The following is a 21,617-nucleotide window of genomic DNA, read 5'->3' as shown; positions in this document are numbered from 1 at the left end:
TACCTGGGAGAAAAATTCTCAGAACTCTTGAGAATTGTAACTCAGTTAGAAAAGTATATTTAAGCTGATTCATAAGTTGATTTTGATGGAATGATTTTTTTAAAAAATTAAGACATTAAAAAAGGGGGTATCATAATGAGACTGGAGGAAGGGGGGGCAGAATGGAGTAAATTACATCACATGAAGAGGTACAAAAGAACTATTGTAGAAGAGGGAAAGAAGGGAGGGGGTGTAAACAACCTGAATCTTACTGTCATCAGATTTAGTTTATAAAGAGAATAATACATACACTCAATTGAGCTTAGAAATTTATCTTACCTTTCAAGTATTAGAAGGGGAAAGGGCAGGAGGAAAGTTAGAAGGAGAAAAGGGAAAGAGGGAAGAAAAGGGAGAGGGGCTGATACAAGGTGGGACAAATTGAGGGAGGTAATATTCATAAGCAAAACACTGGTGAGAAGGGATAAAGTAAAGGCGAGGGGGAAAGTACAAAAAGAGTGGAGATAACATGGAGGGTAATAAAGAGTTAGTAATTATAACTGTGAATGCGAATGGGATGATCTCTCCCATAAAAAGGAAGTGGATAGCAGATTGGATTAAAAATCAGAATCCTACAATATGCTACTTACAAGAAATACTTTTGAAGTAGAGAGAGAGAGATATACTGAGTAAAGGTAAAAAGCTGGAGCAGAATATATTATGCTTCAGTTAGAGTGAAAAAGCAATTCTTATCTCAGACAAAGCAATTGTAGAAAATGATTTCATTAAAAGGGATAAGAAGTAAACTACATTCTCCTAAAAGGAACTATAGACAATAAAGTAATTTCAATACTAAGCATGTATGCACTAAGTGGCATAGCATTCAGATTCTTAGAAGAGAAGCTAAATGAGTAACAGGAAGACATAGATAGCATATACTGGTAGGGGACCTTAATTCCCCTCTCTCAGAATTAGATAAATCTAACAATAAAATAAACAAGAAAGAAGTTAATTGGTGAATAGAATATAGAAAATGTAAATATGATAACCTCTGGAGTTTGAAAATAAGGTTAAGATGCTTTCAAAGTTGTATTTCATCCAGCAGATTTCTTCTGTGTACTTTTTCTGATCCAATTGCTCATTCAGATTTAATTTTTCTCTGCAGTACATGGCTAAAATTGATTATGTACTAGGGCATAAAGACCTTACAGTCAAATACTGCAGAAATAATAAATACATTCTTTTCAGATCATGATGCAATACAAATTATGTGAAATGAAGGGCCATGTATAGATAGATCTAAAATTAATTGGAAACTAAATAAGTCTAATTTTAAAATCTCCAGGGCCAGATGGATTCACAAGTGAATTCTATCCAACATTCAAGGAGCAATTAGTTTCAATTCTATATAAACTGTTTGAAAAAAATTGATGAAGATGGTCTGCCAAATTCCTTCTATGACACCAATATAGTGCTGATACCTAAAACCAAGAAGAGTCAAAACAGAAAGAAAATTATAGATCAATTTCCCTAATGAATATGGATGCAATAATATTAAATAAAATTTTAACAAGGTGATCTTATCACTATACATTTTTTTAGGTTTTTGTTTTGGAAGGCAAATGGGGTTAAGTGGCTTGCCCAAGGCCACACAGCTAGGTAATTGTTAAGTGTCTGAGATCAGATTTGAACCCAGGTACTCCTGACTCCAGGGCCGGTGCTTTATCCACTGCGCCACCTAGCTGCCCACTATACATTTTATCAAGTAGAATTTATACCAGGAATGCAGGATTGGTTCAATATTAGTAGAATCTATCTGTATAATGGACCATATCAACAAAAAACCTAAGAGAAATCATGATTATTTCAAGATGTTGAAAAAGCTTTTGACAAAATACAGCACCCATTCCTATTAAAAACACCAGTGAGCATGGGAATAAATGGAGTTGGGGCAGCTAGGTGGCATAGTGGATAGAGCACCGGCCCTGGAGTCAGGAGTACCTGGGTTCAAATCTGATCTCAGACACTTAACAATTGCCTAACTGTGTGGCCTTGGGCAAGCCACTTAACCCCATTGCCTTGCAAAAACCTAAAAAAAAAAGGAATAAATGGAGTGTTCCTTAAAACAATTAGATCATCTATCTAAAATCATAAAACATTATATGTAATGGGGAGAAGCTAGAAGCATTTGCAATAAGGTCCAGGATGAAATAAAGATGTTTCTTATCACCAATATTATTTCTGTTAGAAATTTTAGCCTCAACAATAAGAGAACAAGTAATTGAAGGAAATAGAATCATTGGTAATAAAGAAACAAAACTCTCACTCTTGGATGTTATCTTGGATTACTTAGAGAACCCTAGAAAATCATCTAAAAATCAATTGAAACAAATAACTTTAGCAAAGTTTCAGGATATAAAATAAACCCATAAAAAGCATCAGTCTTTCTATAGATTACTAGCAAGACACAGCAGCAAGAGATAGAAAGAGGAAATTCCATTCAAAGCAATGATAGACAACATAAAATACTTGGGAATCTCTCTGCTAAAGCAAACTCAGAAACTATATGAAAATAACCATACAACAATATTCACCATATAAAATCAGATCTAAATAACTGGACAAATGTAATTGCTCATGGCTAAGCTAGTATAAAAAAATTACAATTCTATCTAAGTTAAATTACTCAGTTTCATGTCAACCAAACTTCCAAAAAATTACTTTATTGAGCTAGGGAAAATAGAAACTAAATTTATATGGAGGAACTAGACAATTAATGAAAAAATTGCAAAGAAAGGATACCTAGCCATACTAGATCTAAAATTATATTACAAGACATGTCATCAAAACTGTTTGATACTGTTTAAGAAATAGAGTGGTGGTTCAGTGGAATAGACTAGGTCCAAAAGAAACAGTAGTAAATGACTATAGTAATTTACTGTTTGATAAACCCAGATTCCATTTCTTGGATAAGAATTTACTCTTTGATAAAAAGGTCTGGGAAAACTGGAAAAGAGTATGACAGAAATTAGGCATAGACCAACATCTCACACCCTATACCAAGATAACATCAAAATAAATATAGGTTTTAGACATAAAAGGTGATATCATAAGTCAATTAAGAGAACAAGGAATAGTTTATCTGTAAGATCCATGGAAAGGAGAACTGTTTATAACCAAAAAAGAGATAAAGGATATTATGAAAGACAAAATGAATAATTTTGATTACATTAAATTGAACAGTTTTTGCACAAACAAGACCAATACAACCAAGATTAAAAAGAATACATTAAATTGGGAAATGATTTTTACAACTAGTGTTTCTGATAAAGGACTAATTTCTAAAATAAAAGATAACAGAGTTAACTTTATGAGAAAACAAGTCATTTCCCAATTGATAAATAGACAAAGGATCTGGAAATGCAATTCTCATATGAAGAAATTAAAGCTCTCTACAACCATATGAAAAATTGTTTTTAGTCATTATTGAATAGGGAAATGCAAATTAAAACAACTCTGAGTTACCACTTCATACCCATCAGATCAGTCAATATGACCAAAAAGGAAAATGATCAATGTTGGAGAGGATATGGGAAAACTAGGACACTAATTCATTGTTAGTGGAGTTGTAAACTGATCCAACTTTTCTGGAGAGCTAATAATAAAGCTGTACTAATAAATCTTCTCATCCAGCAATACCTCTACTAGTTCTGTATCCCTAAGAGATCACAAAAAAGGGTAAAATCCAACATGTACAAAATTTTTCATAGCAACTCTTTTCATGGTAAAAAATTAGAAATTAAGGGGATGTCCATCATTTGGAAAATGGTTGAACAAATTGTGGTATATGAATATGATAAAACACTATAGTTCTATAAGAAATCATGAGGGACAGGACTTCAGAAAATCCTGGAAGGACTTATATGAATTGATGCTGAGTGAAATAAGCAGAACCAGAAGAACATTATACACACTAGAAGCAGCATTGGGTGATGATCAACTATCATGGACTTGTTCATTTCAGCAGTACAATAATCAAAGGTAATTCTAAAAGATTTGTGATGGAAAATACCATCCCTATCCAGAGAGGGAAATGTGGAGTTTAAATGCAGACCAGAACTTACTAGCTTCAACTTTTAAAACGTTATCTTGTGTATTGTCAATTTTTTTCTCTCTAATTTTTTTCCTTCCATTTGAATTTGATTCTTCTTTCACAATAATAATATGAATCTAGATTTAGCATGATTACACTGTGTAGAGCCTATATTAGATTGCTTTCTGTCAGGAGAAGTGAGGGAGGGAGAAAATTGTAAAACTCAAAACCCTGCAAAAAATGATTGTTGAAGTTTTGTTTCATGTTGTTGGAAAAACAAATAAGTGAAAAAAAATATATATATATGTTAGTTTTTTGCAAGGAATGGGGTTAAGTGGTTTGCCTAAGGCCACATAGCTAGGTAATTATTAAGTGTCTGAGATCAGATTTGAACTCAGGTACTCCTGACTCCAGGGTTGGTGCTCTATCCACTGCGCCACCTAGCTGCCCCTGAAAATATTTTTTAAAAATAATTATGTTAAAGAAATTAATTGTATCAGTAAATTAGGATCCAAATCATCTCACAAACAGAAACTCAAAGTATCAGTCATAATTTTACAAATAAAATTTCTGTGGTTTGATGAATATAAAATGGGTTTTGTATGACTATTTCATACACCAAATTTCAAGTTTTTCCTCTATATAGGGTTCTGAATGCAATCTATTATGGCCTTTAAACTGTGGAATAAGATACTAATAATTTAGACATTTGTATTTGAATGGTCTCTCTCCCTCTCCATCTGTCTCTCTCTTTCTCTCATAACTTTGTTTAGTAATTTTAATGTTTTAATTTATTTCTCTATTTTGCTTCAATAACAGACTATAATATGTCATCATTCCAATATCCTAATATAGTCTCTTTGATGTAGTTTTTTTTAGTATTTGCAGGACAATGGGGTTAAGTGACAAGTCCAAGGCCACACAGCTAAGTAATTATTAAGTGTCTGAGGTCAAACTTGAACTCAGGTCCTCCTGTCTCCAGTGTTGGTGCTCTATCCACTGTACCACCTAGCTGCCCTGATGCAGATATTTTAGCCAGTAATAAGGACTAAATGTATCTCTGTGTATCTGTTCTGGAGAATCTTGTCAATGGCTTCCCTTACATTCACTACAAGAAATTTATCATGGACCTTCTTTCCTTTCTTTTGTCATGAAAATATGGTATCCTTATTCTATTTCCCATACCTACTACAGAATATCTGTTTTGTATTTCAGAGAAAACTATTTGCTTTTGATATGTGCAAAGGAGACAGCTTGTTGGGAGAAAAAATCATATAAGATGGCATTTCGTTTTATTAAAATGGAATTTTTTAGTTAAATTATTAGCAGAGTATTGTATTGTCTCTATCATTTAGTTTATTGTGTGATAGGAAGGATATGTCCTATTTTGTAATATTACTTATGGAAAGATGTCTGTTCTATTCTAAAATCCTCCTCAAGAAAGACATTGGCATATACATAGATGAAAAAGGAGGTTAAAATCATAGAATCAGAGATTTAGATCTAAAAAGATAGTTAAGTCCTGAGATATATATGTTATGTGTCCCTTTTGTGGACAAATAAATTTAAAAGAAGCAAGACAGTCCTATAGTTAGAAAGTCTTTTTGACCAGTGAATAGTCATAATTTTTAAAATATAATTTTATAGATTTGGTACACATATGAATTTAGTTATTATTGTTTCATGTACTTGATTTAAGATTTTCTTTATAACAGGTTCTGAAAGTTCTCTTCTTTGAATCTTAAATTGTAGATTAAGATACTAAATAATTTAAACACTTGCACTTGGAGAATTTAGGAGTTTGGTTCCAGTGTTAGAGACCATATTTTAATTTTAACTTAGCTGAGAAAAGAATCCTAAATACCAGAACCCAAGTTAAGAAATTAAAAACTACAGCAATAGAGAATAGTTTTAGCCTCTAGAACTTAACAAGAGGAGAGGCTGAGCCAAGATTATGACAGGAGAGGACCTTCTCTCAGTTGTTCTGAAGCAAAACTTATAAACTAAGGACTCTAACTACATTTTCGAGAGACAGAACCCACAGAGGGATCCAGTGAGGGAATTCTCCAACCCGAGGTAACCTGGGAAAGAACGGAAAAACTCAGCTCCATGGGATTTGAGGGGTGGCCCACCAGATGGGTGGCCCACCAGAGCAAAGGAACTTTAGCCTCCTGGAGGCAGCCCCAGGGCTCTGGGAGCCATGGCTCACAGCAGCAGGGGCAGTTTCCTGATCTACACGCCAGGGAGCAGCTGGCACAACTTGGGGGATCAGTAGGGGGGACCTCTGCCAGAGCAAGCACATTAAGCCCAGCCCAAAGGGCACATAGTGAGCAGTGTGGCCATGACAGCCCAGATCCAGGAACCAGAAGCAGGCAGAGCCTGTTAACAGGAGCCCCCAGGGCATGAGCGCATTGAGCCTAGGGAGGGGAGTGAAGAGAGAGACTAACAAGTTCTGTCCTCTGACCCTGGAACAGGACTCTGAGGTTCTGACCACATTCAGATCCTGATTGCAGTCTAGGCCTCCCCCATAGAACAGCAGGGCCATGCCTACCTCACCCCCGGGGCAGAGGGGGCCGCTTATAATCATTCACAGAGCAGGAGGGAGGACAGAGACTCACATATTGAGATCTTTGTGGGGGTGTCCCAAAAGCTCAGGAAATATCCCAAAACCAGGCTCAGGCTGGGAAAATGAGTAAGCAGAGAAAAAAGAGGAACACCATTGAGAAATACTTTGCCTGTGATCCCAAGAAAGATCAAAACACTCAATCTGAAGATGAGAAGGAACAAGCTCTTGCATCTAAATACTCCAAGGAAAAACAGAAATTGGGCTCAGGCCATGACAGAGCTCAAAAAAGATTTTGAAAATCAAGTGAGGGAGATAGAAGAAAAATTGGGAAAAGAAATGAGAGAGATGCAGGAAAAACATGAAAATGAAGTCAGCAGCTTAGTCAAGGAGATCCAAAAATATGCTGAAGAAAATAATATTTTAAAAACCAGCATAGGTCAAATGGAGAAAACAGTTCAAAAAGTTATTACGGAGAAGAATGCTTTAAAAAGCAGAATTGGCCAGATGGAAAAGGAGATAATAAAGCTCTCTTAGGAAAACAAATCCTTCAGAAAAAAGAATGGAACTCAGGGAGATTGCTGATTTTATGAGAAATCAGGACTCAATACTTCAAAGCCAAAAGAACGAAGTTAGAAGAAAATGTGAAACATCTCATTGAAAAAACAAGTGATATGGAACACAGATTTAGGAAAGATAATTTAAAAATTATTGGAATACCTGAAAGACATGACCAGGAAAAGAACCTTAACATCATTTTCAAAGAATTATTACAGGAAAATTGCCCTGATATCCTAGAGGCAGAGAGCAAAATAGAAATGGAGAGAATCCACCGATCTCCCTGAGAAAGAGATCCCAAAAAACAACCCCCAGGAATATTATAGCCAAGTTCCAAAACTCCCAAGTCAAAGAGAAAATATTACAAGCAGTCAGAAGGACACAACTCAAATATCATGGAGCTGCAGTCAGGATCACACAGGACTTAGCAGCAACTACATTAAAAGCTCGTAGGGCTTGGAATATAATATTCCAGAAGGAAAAAGACCTTAGAATGCAACTGAGAATCAACTACCCAGCAAAACTAAATGTCCTCTTCCAGGGAAAAAGATGGACTTTCAATGAACCAGGGGAATTTCAAATGTTCCTGTTGGAATGGTCAGAGCTGAACAGAAGGTTTGATCTTCAAATACAGAACTCAGGTGAAGCATAGAGATTGGAGTAGAAGGAGAAAATATGAGGGACTTAATGATGATGAACTGCATTTATTCCTGTATGGAAAAAAAATGATACTGATAATACTCATATGAACCTTCTCATTTAATAGAGCAGGTAGAAGGAGCTTTTATAGATGAAGCACAGGAAAAAACTGAATTTGAAAATATATTGTGGTATAAAAATGGAGTCAATAGATAAAAGGGAAATGTAATGGGAGAAAGAAAAAGGAGAGGAGGAATAAGCTAAGATATTTCATATAATATTTTTCTTTATTACAATGAGCTATTGCAATGATATGGAAAGGGGGAAGGCAAGGGGGAATGAGGGAGTCTTTGCCCTCATCAGAGGTGGCTAGGAGAGGAAACAGTATATATATATATATATATATATATATATATATATATATATATAAATATATATATATATATATATATATACTCAATGGGGTATAGACATCTGGAGTTAGAAGGAGAGAAGGGGGGCAGGGGAAAGGGGAGGTATGTGAGTGATGGAGGAGAGCATGGACCATGGGGGTAGAGTGGTCAGATATAACACATTTTCTTTTTTACTTCTTGCAAGGGGCTGGGATTGGATGGCTTGTCCGGGACCATAGGGCCTGGTGAATGCTGGGCCTAAGAAGTGGTATGGGGGCTCGGGGCTTCTTGGCTCCAGGGCCAGGGATCTGTCTGCTGGGCATCTCAGCTACCCTACAGCAGAGTCAGAGTGAAACGAGAGAGAAAATATAGTACATGGCAGTGGAGAAATATGAAAGGAGGGAGTTGCAACGAGCAATGGCAATGGTGGAAAAATATGGAAGTAACTTTTGTGATGGACTTATCATAAAGAATGTGATCCACCCACGACAGAGCTGGTGGTGACACTTAATGAGGGCTTAAACTCAATGACACTAATTTCTTCTTATTTGATCCTTTTTTCCTCTCTTTTAAAAAAAAATTTGATGTATTTTACTTTTATATTTTACATTTGCTAGTTACATTCTTGAGAAATCTCATAATGAAGTAAAACAATTAAGCAAAACTAATTTTTAGTGACCTCATCTGCATTCCACATGTTCACGCACATTCCATATCTGCATCATCACTGCCACCTACATATTTTTAAAAATTAACAAAAATCTATTTGCTCTCTTTCCCATTGCCAACATTACTGAAAAAGGAAAGAAAAACAAATTATTTATAATATATATAAAATGAAGTAAAACAAATTCCATCTACATGTGAATAAAAAATGAGACAAACATGTATAAAGATATTTTTGAAGAGGAAATTAATAGGGTTTTAAAATTTTTTATTTTTATTTTCAGTTCCAAATTATTTTTGTCCCTCTTGTACCTCTTGAAAAGGCAAGAAATATGATATCCATTATACTTAAGAAGTCATGAAAAACCTTTCACGGTAAGTTAACTGCATTCCAAAAAAAAAAAAAGAAAGAAAAGGAAAAGGAAAATAGAAAGGAAAAAATAAGCTTTAATTTACATCATAAGTATTATATTACATTAATATACACCATAGGTATATTACATTATGAATACTTTGTAATTGTGATGGTTTATATCAATGAGAATTACTGCCTTTCCAAGTTGATCATCATTACAATATCACTTCTGCTGTGTACATTGTTCTTTTGATTCTGCTCATTTCACTTTGTATCTATTCATAAATGTCTTCTTGTGTCTTTTCTGAAACCTTTGCCTTCATTTCATCATTCAGTAATAGTGCATCACAATCATATGAGACAATTTATTTAGTCATTCTACAATTGATAGGCATCCTCTCAAGTTTCCAATTTTGCCACCACAAAAAAAAACTGCTATAAATATTATTATACATAAGGGGGCTTTTTCCTTTTTATTTGATCAGCTTTGAGAACAATAGTTCCAAATTGTTTTCCAGAATGGTTGAACAATTTCACAGCTCCATCAACAGTGCTAAAGTTAATATACCTGTTTTTCTACATCTCCTCCAGCATTTGTCATTTTCCTTTTCAGTCATCTTAATCTGATAGATGTGAGGTGGTACCTCAGAATTGTTTTAATTTGATTCATTTCTCTCATGAGGGACAGGATTTCAGAGAAACCTGGAAAGACTTGCATGAATTGATGCTGAGTGAGATGAGCAGAACCAGAAGAATAATATACACCTTAACAACAATATAGGGTGATAATCAACCTTGATGGACTTGCTCACTCAGTGAGCAATAATCAGGGACAATTTTAGAGGATCTGTGATGGGGAATCTGTATACAGAGAAGTAACTGTGAAAGACCAAAGATTATTATCTTTATCTTATGTTGTCTTTCTTATGTATTACATCATTTTGCTATCTCTTGTGTTTTCTTTCTTCCCTATGGATCTGTTTCTTTTTTCAACACATTCTGTTTTGATCTATGCATATCATAGAAGTAAAAAAAAAAGACTATTAGGGAGAGGAGGGAGGGAAGGGAGAGAGGAAGAAAAAAATTATAAAATTCAAAACCTTGCAAAAAATGATTGGTAGAAATTACCATTGTATATAATTGGAAAGCAAATAAAATATTTATATAATAAAAAAAACTAGTGCATTTCACTAATCTTTAGTGATTTAGAGAATTTTTTCTATATGACTTGAAAGAAACTTGATTTCTTCTTCTGAACACTACATATTCATATTCTTTGACCATTTTAGGGGAATGGATCCTAATTTTACAAATTTAGTCCAATTCTCTGCATATTTTCAGAGATACTTGTAAAATTTTCTTCTAATTTTGGCTGCATTTGGTTTTGTTTGGGCAAAACCTTTTTTTTATTCTATGTAATCAAAATTATCTATTTTGTGTCCCATGAGACTTTCTATCTCTTGTTGGATCATGTACTCTTCCCCCATTCATAAATCTAGCAGGCAATTTTTTTCCATGCTCCTCTAATTTGATTATAAAATCAGTCTTAATGTCTAAATAGCATAGCAATTTGGAGTTTATCTGGATATGTGGTGTGATATGTTGAACTATGCCTACTTTCTGTTCCATTTATTCCTATGCTTTCTAGTGTTTTTAATAGGAATGGATAGTTTTATTTGGTCAAAATCTTTTTCTGAATCTATTGAATCTTTTTATTACTGATATGGTCAATTATACTTATAGTTATCCTAATTTTAATCCAGCCCCATATTCCTGGTATAAATCCTTACTGGTAATAATTTATTTTTTTATATTACATTGCTGTAGTCTCCTTTATTCAAAATTTCTACATCAATGTTTATTAGGGAAATTGATCATAACTATCTTTCTGTTTTTGCTTTTGTGTTATAGAAGGAAGTAGGATTCCTTTGCCTATTTTAAAAAATAGTTTATATAATATTGAAAAATTATTCCTTAAATTTGTGGTAGAATTCATTTAATCCATCTAAGCCAGATTTCTTTTTCCTTAGGGAGCTCATTTATGGCTTGTTCAATTTCTTTTGATTAAGATGGAGTTATTTACTTATTTTATTTCTTCTTTAGTCAATCTGGGCAATTTAAATTTTTATAAATATTCATTTCATTTGGATTGTCAGTTTTATTGGCATAAAGTTAGGCATAATAGCTCCTAATAATTGCCTTCACTTCATCTTGGTTGTGTATTACCCTTTCAATTTTTGATAGAGATAATTTGATTTTCTTATTTTCTAAAAAACATGCACATATATATGTATTTATGTATATACATAGACATACCCACACACATATAATTCTTCTCCCTAAATTCATCTTCTACCTATAATGGATGACAAATCCCACTGGAATCATAAATGTTCTTACAATTTTTAAAATTGTTTTTAGTGTTTTCCCCTAGTTCTGCTGATTTCATTCTTCATCAGTTTATTAAAATTCTAAACTTGTTTGTTTTATAATATTAATATTATATTATTTTGCCAATTCTACTTATTTCATTTTGCATCAGGTCACAAAAATCTTTTCATGTCTTATTATTATCATCATCTATTTTCTCATTTCTCATACACAATAATATTTTCTCCTATTCATATGCTATTACTTATTCAGGCATTACTCATATGATGAGCATCCCCTTATTTTCTAATTTTTTTGCCATTCAAAAGAACTGCCAAAAATATTGTCAAATTCAATGTTCTCCTGGTTCTGCTCACTTCACTTATCATCAGTTCCTGCAAGTCTTTCCAGGTTTTTCTAAAGTCTGACTACACATGATTTCTTTCTTCTGTGCATTTTAAAACATTTTTATTAATGTCTTCCTTCCTGATTCCCTTCTTTCCTCCTTACACAAGAATATAACCTGAACATTTCTTTTTCTAAGAGATATCTGATGAGGACTTAGGATAAGTGAGGCAAATGGGGATTTGCATATAAGGCTCCTTAAAACCCATACTAATGGGTTGAGGTGGTATGATTTGAAGAGGTCTAACTCTTCTAAACCTTTACAGTACAGTACTTGAAATTCTTCCTCTAGTCATTCTCTCTAGGTTCTTTTAAAAAAAAATGCAAATAGTACTCCAGGAAAAAGTATCACAGAATCCAAATTCATACCATAGGAATGGTTGGTTCTCTTTCCAGCAGCTATGAGAGTCCTTACATTTCAGAAGGATATTGAGGTCCTAATGGAGAAAATAAAAAAGGAACACATAAAAAGAAGAAAAAGGAAAGGAGAAAAATAGCTTTAAAAAAGATATTATTCTCAACAAGTTTGGCAATGAAGTTTAATGCACAACTGGTTTATCAGAGGTAAATCAGATAAAGGATTTTGATAGAGCCCCAGAACTAAGAACTTTGTTGCTAAAGATGAGGGTTAGGAGAAGTTAAGGAAGTTTTCCCTGTCCTGGGTGGGATTCAGTCTCTGAGATCCTTTCCAACTCTGAGATTTTATGATTCTATGTTTGTGCTCAGAAGAAAATCTTAAATTAATAACTGAAATTGGGAGAGGAAATTACATCTTAATAGACTATTAGCAAAAGGTATCATCTCATAAAACTTTGAGGCAATTGATGACCCAGGGGATAAATATCAGGCCTAGGTCAGAAAGACCTGAGTTCAAATCTAGAATCAGGTATTTACTAATTGTGTGACTCTTCACAAGTCACTTAATCTTTATTTGTCTGTTTCTTCAAACATAAAACAGGAATGATAATTAAAAAAACCTTCTATCTTACAGGGTTGTTGCAAGGATCAAATGAGATGATATTTGTAAAAAACACAGCACAGTGTTATATAAATATTAATTCTCCACTTTTCTTCTCCTTCTGGAAACCAGGTGAAAGGAAAATGAGCCTATATAAAGCTTATTGAGAAACCCTATCAAGCTTTTCATCCCTAGATCATCAACAGACAAAAGTGAAAGGAAGACAGTGCAATCTAATAAACAAGTATTAAATGCCTGCTATGTGTATTTAGTGCCAAGGATACAGTTATTAAAAAAAAAGTGTTTGGTTTCAAGGACTTTACTATTTAATAGAGGAAATAACCCAAAAGGAGAGAGGAAAGCGAGGAAGGACCACGGAAGAATATGAGGGGGGAGGTATCTCACATTAGGGACATTTTGTTCTGTGGAGTTGGAATCAGGAAGATCAGAAGATGAAAAGTGGATTGAACTGAGTTCAGTTTCTGAGAACAGTTTCTGCCCTCTAAAAAAGAAATCTTTGAGAGAATTTTAACTTTCCATTAAAAGGGGAAAGGAGACTGAGGAAGATGGTGGGTGTCAATCAAGGTGTGCATTAGCATCCTGGTAATGATGATATTAGAAATGACAAGTTTAACCTGGAAGGGATAAGAAATAGATGATAAATGGAACAGATCTGCCAACATTTCTATAGCAATCTATTCTTATCATCAATGACAGTGCAAACACCACCTTGAGATCCAGCACAGTAGAACTTCATAAACCACATGAAGAAATGGAAATGGTACTCAACAAAGTGAAGTTAGGGAAAAAATTTGGACCTTCTTACAGAAAATATAGAAATACAGATGAAAACTTTGATGGTGGTAAAAAAAAATTTAGGCAGCTATTTTTAAAATCTCTCAAAGGAAGAAAATTCCAAAGGAACTGAGAAGATCATTGATGTTTTCATTATCAAAAAAGGAGAAGCAGTGTAGTACAGAGGAAGGAAATCTAGATTTGAATCAGAAGCCTGGGTTCCATGACTTCTTAAGTTTATAAGTCCCCTTTGTTTTCTATGATTATGCATTTGTAAAGAAAGTATACTGAATGAACAATCTTTTAAGATCCTCTGACTTTCACATGTTATGATTCAAGATAACATTGTTTATGGGTCCTTTTTCAGGAGTTTAGAAAGAGAATAAGATTACTTTGGTATTATGATGAAATGCAACATAATTTTTGAGTTCATTAAAACATTCAAACAAATACAACTTAATTCTATATATTACAAGTTAGTTCAGGTAGTTGTCTTCCAAAATTGCTCCAGTTACAGACATTAGATATCTTTAAGGGTTATTATGATTAATATAACATTTTTATTGTACTTTTGAACTGGAGTTCATATCTTAATGGCACAGTTTACACTCTGGACACTTTCAAAAGGAATGGACTTTGGAGTTCATCTAGTCTAACTTCCTCATTTTGCATCAGGAGAACTAATGCCCAGAGATTTTAACTGATGCATTGATAGTGAGTAGCAGAGCTGGGATTAAAGCTCACTTCTAATTCTTAATTGATTTTTCCCTATGTAACATTTTTATCATTTCTAAGTTCCCCAATTTTTTTCTTCTTTAATATCTTCTTGTTATGTGGGACACAGTGTTTGGCACACAAGTAGCACTTAACTAATACTTATTGTCTTGACCCATTGAAGATTTTATCAACATCATATCAATGGTATTTTATATCAAATGTATTACAAAGTTAAGCACATTTTGACCTAGTTAATTATGACTCTCTTCTTCAGAAGCTCCTATTCAGTTCTGAACAACAAACTGAGGGAGTTATAGGTTAAGTGACTTGCCCTGGGTCACACAGCTAGTGTGTGAGAAAGGATTTAACTCTTAAATCCAGTGCTCAATCCTCTGTGCTACTGTCAATGTATATAGAATAGTCCTCAGAAAATATTGGCCCCTCCCCCCTAAAAAAAGGAAAAAGACACTTTTACTCTCTTCTTAAAATCTATAAGCCAAAGATTAATTCTACCTTCTCAGAATCCTGTGAAATCTTCACCAAGATCTCTTTTTTCAACACCCTACAAATGAGATCTCTGAGCTGCAATAACTATGGCACTGAGGTTCTGTTGGTCAGAATGGTATGTGGAAGACAATCTTGATATTTAGACTACAGCAATCTGAGAGCCCACTGAGAAGTAGGAAGTTAGATCAACAAGTATTTTTCAGGTACCCTACACTGTGCTAGTTATTAGGGATACAAATATGAATAATAAGATTCCTTCTTGCAAGTAAAATTCTACAGTACAGATCAATAATCATACCAGTGGAGTATTGGCAATTTGGGTATCCTTATGGTGAAAGCAATTTGGGTGTCCTGTGGTATCTTGTAATTTCAGAGGGTTTAGGCTGGCCTTGGGTTATCTCTTGAGGATCTCTTAGGACATTCTAGGATATGAGTTATGCCTGGAACAGTAAATCAGAAACTCACTTCAGTCTGCAAAGTTTAGTTAGGTGATATATAATGGATAGAGCTCTGACCCTAGGCTCAGGAAGAAATCCTCCTTCAGATATTTACTATATTTGTGTCCCAGGGCAAGTCATTAAGCTACTCATTCTCAATTGTTCTTCATTTGTAAAAAGGAATAATAATAGTTTTTAAAATGAAACAATGTCAATGAGACACTTTGTAAATTTTAAAATTCTATATAAATAGTATTGTTATTATTTATACTATTATTATTAGCCATCATTTCCTAATTCACTATAATCCAAACTAAGAGAGCCATAGGACCATTAAGGAATAAGAGAATCCTGAATTTCCCCATAGGTACCCAAATCATTCCAAAGGACTTGGGAAGAGGAGTTGGTTTAAAATTTGAGAACACCCAGAAAAGACCTGAAAAACTTTAAAACTCTATAAAGTAGAATTTAGGGTGGGACTAGAGCCTACCATTATGGTAGTTCCTCTCTGTGATATCTCATGATCCAGAACTGTCCAGACCTTGGAGTTTTGGTTTGGGATTGCCTAAATGTATCACTGTCCTTCACAGTTGATGCTAGGGTACAGTTGTTATAGCCAATATTCCCTATTTCCTGAGAGAAAGTGCCAAAGGCAAAAGGTAGTTTGCAATTGGCTGCTTCCTAAGTGCTTAACTAATTTTGAAAAATGGTGTCTCTCTCTGGTAACAAGAATTTGCTTTTGTTTTGGAGATAGACTATTATTTACTTTCTTTACTCTATCTTTCTCAAAATTATTTGGTGATTTTCAAGCTCTAACATGACATCATTCCCTCCCACTAACCTTATTCCATATTTCCAAATCACCAGTTGTTAAAGTTCTGATAAGTTAGTTTCTCTACTTTGTCCTTGAACATGGTATGAGGCAGAAGGTATGGGACTGAGAAAGTATTTCTCATGTCAACTAAAACTTAGTCCAGAATACTCTTATTCACTGACAATTCTCAAGTCAGTTTCTTATGTTATAGGTTCAAGAATTATAGAGTATAAAAAGACCTTCAAGGTTTTCATTTTACAGGTGAGAAAACTGAGAAACAGAAAAAGAAAGTAAATTGTCCAAAGTCATACTACTAGTAAACTGCAGAAACAGTACTAGAACTAAGGTCTTCTGAGTAGTCATTTTCCCATTAATATATATATATATATATATATATATATATGGATTAGATATAGATATATATATTATATATGCATAATTATTACCAACTTGGGGCGATTATTGTAGAAAGAAATGACTCTTGGCACCCTTTGTATTACTTACTCCATCCAATATTAATAGTTACATTTATATAGTGCTTCTATTGATTAGAGAAATGTAAATAAAAAGTACCATCTCTACCTTTCAGATTGGTTAAAATGACAGAAAAGGAAAATGACAAATGTTTGAGAGTTGTGGAAAAATTGGGATAGAGTTGTGATCTAATCCAACCATTCTGGAGAACAGTTTGGAACTATGTCCTAAGAGATCAAAGGAAAAGGAAAAAGACCTATATGTACAAAAATGTTTATAATAATTCTTTTTGTGGTGTCAAAGAATTGAAAGTTGAGGGGATACCCAATAACTGGGAATGGTTGAACAATTTGTAATATATTATTGTGATGGAATACTACATGAAATGAGCAGAACCAGGAGAACATTGAACATAGTAACAACAAAACTTTACAATGATCAACTCTGAATGATTGCTATTTTCAGCAATAAAATGATCCAAGACAGTTTTAAAGGACCTGTGATGAAAAATGTTGTTCACCTCCAGTGAAAGAACTGAGAGAATCTGAAAACATATTGAAACATACTTTTATTTTTTTCTATTATCTTTATTTTTAGCATATATATTCTTTTGCAGCATGAGTAATATGGAAAGGTTTTTCCCGACTGCATGTGTATAATTCATAGAATATTGCTTACCTTTTCAAGGCTGGAGGAGGAAGGGAAAGAATTTGAAATCCAAAAATTTTAAAAAACAAATGCTAAAAATTTTTGTTTGCATGTAATTGAGAAAAAAAGAAAATAAAAAGGAAATATTAAAAAGGAAAAAAGTTGAAAAGCACATTTACATAGTGCTTTCTTTATATATGTTATCTTATTTGATCTTCCCAACTACCTTGTGAGGTATATATTATTACTCTGCCCATTTTATAGATGAAGAAACTGAGACTGATAGAGGTTAAGTGATTTGCCAAATGTCATATAACTAATAGGAAACTATATGATATAAGTGGATTGGGTGCTGGATCTGGAATCAAGGAGACTTGTCTCTCTGAGTTCAAATGCACCTTCAAATACTTAGTAATAGGGTGACCCTGGATAAGTCACCTAACCCTGTTTGCCTCAGTTTCCTTGTGTGTAAAATGAGCTGGAGAAAGAAATGGCAAACTACGTTATTTTTGCCAAGAAAACCCAAAATGGGGTTACAGAGTCAGACATAACTGAAAAACAAGAAGAATAAATACAGCTAGTATCTGAGACTACATTAGAAGTCAAGTCTTCTGACATCAAGTCCAGTTCTCTGTCCACAGTATCTCATAATTAAAATGGATATGAACTGTATAATTATTTATAATATGTACATGCAGCATGGCTTAGTAAAAAGAAGTCCCTGGTGGTATTCTGACACTGTATGATCTTGGAAAAGTCATCTTCCTCAATCTATAAAAGAGTTGAATTAGATGACCCTTAAGGTCTCTTCCAGCTCTAAACTGATTATACTACATATTTCTTAAAGCATACTAGAGAGCTAGACAGACACATTTGTATGTGCACTCCATATGTCAGTGTCTTGGTTGGGGGGAAGAAATATGCCTCTCCTTTGTTCATCTAGTTGCTATACAGAGTGACTTGTTTCTGTTACAGTCATTTTTTAAAAATTTTATTTATTTAAGGCAATGGGGTTAAATGACTTGCCCAAGGTCACATAGCTAGGTAATTATTAAGTGTCTGAGGCTGGATTTGAAATCAGATCCTCCTGACTCCAGGGCCAGTGCCCTATCCATTGTACCACCTAGCTACCCCCTGTCACAGCTATTTTTGGGGTCTGATTTTTCTAAACAAGATGACTGCTTTCAATAAAGGCAGACTGCCAATGCCTTGCCTAGCCTGGTGCATTAGATGATCCTTAGGCTTTCTCATTATAGTAGATACAATAGTTAAATTTCTATAGGAAAAGTTGATGATCAGTGTTAATGTCTTGTCCTACATAATTTCTCATTTTTTGTCATCATTACCTTCTCAGAATAAGTCAGGTTGGAGCTTTTTTATAAGCTTTCAAGTATTTTTTATCTTTATCTTTTCATCTAAATTGGTATTGGTTTTGAACTTTGCTTTAACAAGCTTGTAGTCTGACAACTCACAAACAGCTGATTCAGAAATGGGTCCCATTTGTATGCTTCTTTTTCAGCCTATGAAACAAAATCTTGGAACAAATAATTATGATTTATTATTTTTGAAATAAGAGAGAACTTGGAAAAGAATATTTTTCATTCAATTTCACCCTTACTATGTGCACACTATGAAAAATAAAGATGAAAAACATATCCTTGCCTTTAAGTAGCTTATAGATCAATAGAGGAATATAGCTTGTACATAGATAACTAATACAAATACCAAGAGATAAGTCAAGGGAGAGATCAAACAGAGAATTAGGCAGGGAGAAAGATCACATATAACTTGCAGAAGTAGACTGAAATGAATGAATGAATAAATGGGAAAAGTAGCATAGTGGAAAGAAAACATATAGGAAACCTGAGGGTTTTTTTTAGTTTTTTGTAAGGCAGATGGGGTTAAGTGGCTTGCCCAAGGCCACACAGCTAGGTACTTATTAAGTGTCTGAGACCGGATTTGAGCCCAGGTACTCCTGACTCCAGGGCCGGTGCTTTATCCACTGCGCCACCTAGCCACCCCAAAAACCTGAGTTTTAGTCTTGACTCTGCCTCTATGTGAGGTTGGACAAATTATCCCACTTAGCTCAGTTTACTCATTTATGAAGTGAGACAATTGGAACAGATTATCTCTAAGGTTTCTTCCAAGCCTATGATCCTATGAATCAGGGACAGCTTTATGGAGAAAGTGTCACTTGACTTGGGTTTTGAAGGGAGGGATACATTATAAAAGGGGACCAGAGGAGAAAGGGGAATGTATTGGACTGAGGGCAGAAAAGTACTGAGGATGGAAGGGCAGGATCAGATTAGAGAATAAGTATAAAATAATGAGTATAAAAAGTGACTGGAAAGGTAGATTGAATCAGATTATGGAAGATTATACTGGTAGGGTATGAAGGATGGCCTGGGGAAGAAAGAGTTTAGACATAAAAAAGATCAACTAAGAGGCTAGTACATAATTGAGGATTAAGGTTAGAATAAGAGAAGAGTAAAATTGGTAAGACTAAAGGAAAAGGAAGAACCCCCCCCAAAAAAAGGAAAACACTGATTTGAATTATTTATTCAATTAGTGGTAGAGACAATAGACATACAGATGCTGAAAGTGGATTTTTATAGGAAGATTATGGATTCAGTCTGGGACATTCTCACATCAAGGGGCCAAGAGGACATGAAAGTGAAGCTGTTATGCAAACAGTTGAAAACATAGGAAAAGTGTTCAGGTAGAGTTCAGGCTTAAGAGATAGATTTGGGAGTCATTTGAATAAAATTGTTAAATGAAGTCAAGGAAATTGATAAAGGAAGGGGTAAGTTCTTAGGTATTCTATGCCTAGAATGAAGGGGGGGTGGGGAGGGAGAGCCAGTTAGAGATGGGATGGAGCAATGAAGTAGAAGAACATGAAAAGTCCCAAGAGTAATTATAGAATCTGAATGGAATAAAGACTGATATTTCTTCAGGAGAATATTATAGATTAGAATAAGCTGAGTCATGGGTTATTGTTGTGGCTTGCTTCACCTTGGGGCCCACAGTGACGACCTCCCTCCCAGAGGGGAGCTGAGAATAAGGAGTCAAGCCACCACTGCCTTATGCCTCCAGCTCAATTTTATTACTGCTTAGCTTCTACATATATACTGTTAGGTCTTCCAGGGTCGAACAAAGAAAATTGAGGTAATTGGGGGTATGTATAAGTGGGGCATGTGCAGCATCTTGCGTTACAGGATAAGGGGGTACTTTAGGGAGGAGGTGATAAAACACAACTGTGTCTAGTGCCCTTGGTCTGTGGGGTGGAATGTCCAGCTCCCAAGGACTCCGGGGCACCTTATCTTTCAGGGTGGCATGCCAGCTCCTGATAATGTCCAGGTGGTGGGGCCATTGGTATAGCCTGTGTTCCCACAGGTTATGTCTCTTCTGCCCCTCCTCCCCTGACAAACAACTTCTGGGATGTTGATGAATGCTATCATGTAAAGAGCATACTGATCTGCCTCCTTATCTCCTGAGTCTGGATGTCTCTAGCCTAAGGACTGAAGGAGAAACATGTCTGTTTGGATTACATGCTTTTCTTTAAATTAGCTTGAGATTGTGAAAATCAAAATCTTAACTAATGAAGATGGGTCAGTGGGGGGGTATTGAGTTGGGATATATTGCTCCTACAGTTCATGTCTCGTTACCTTACTCTCTCATGACTATGGTTGAGTAGAGGTCTGCTTCTCAAGAATCAAATAAAGTCTTTTTCCTCTTCATACCTTGAGAAATATCCAAAATTTATTTAAGGGGTATGCAACCCACACAGAATCCAAGAGAGGAGAAAGCTTCAGAAAATAAGTGATGGTCACTACAATTGAATGCCTCAGGAAAAAAACAAGGAGAAATAAGACAAAGAGGAAGCCATTGAATGAGTCATTGTAGACTTGGAAAGAATGACTTTTTGTAGAGCAAAAGACTCAGAACACAGAATGAAGGGGTAATGTGTGAGGGGTCTCACTAGAGAGTCAATACCAAAAGTTACATCAGGGAATTATGTACTGTCCTTATACTTTCCACTATCAGAAGGTAGAATCTGAAAAGCTACCTCCAATTTGTCCATCAAAGGAAGTGGTCTATTATCCAGGATGGAAATTGGGTATCAAACATTACCCACTAGGAAGTATGTCCAGAAAGATATCAGTAGGAATGACTCCTTCCCACAATGAATGGCTCCTTCCAAACCCAAGATCTTCGTGCCTTATCAATTATGCCAGGACCTAGACAAATGT

The sequence above is a fragment of the Macrotis lagotis genome, chromosome X (genome assembly GCF_037893015.1).
Source record: "Macrotis lagotis isolate mMagLag1 chromosome X, bilby.v1.9.chrom.fasta, whole genome shotgun sequence".
In the NCBI taxonomy this organism is placed as follows: Eukaryota; Metazoa; Chordata; class Mammalia; order Peramelemorphia; family Peramelidae; genus Macrotis; species Macrotis lagotis.
This window is presented reverse-complemented; position numbering follows the sequence as displayed.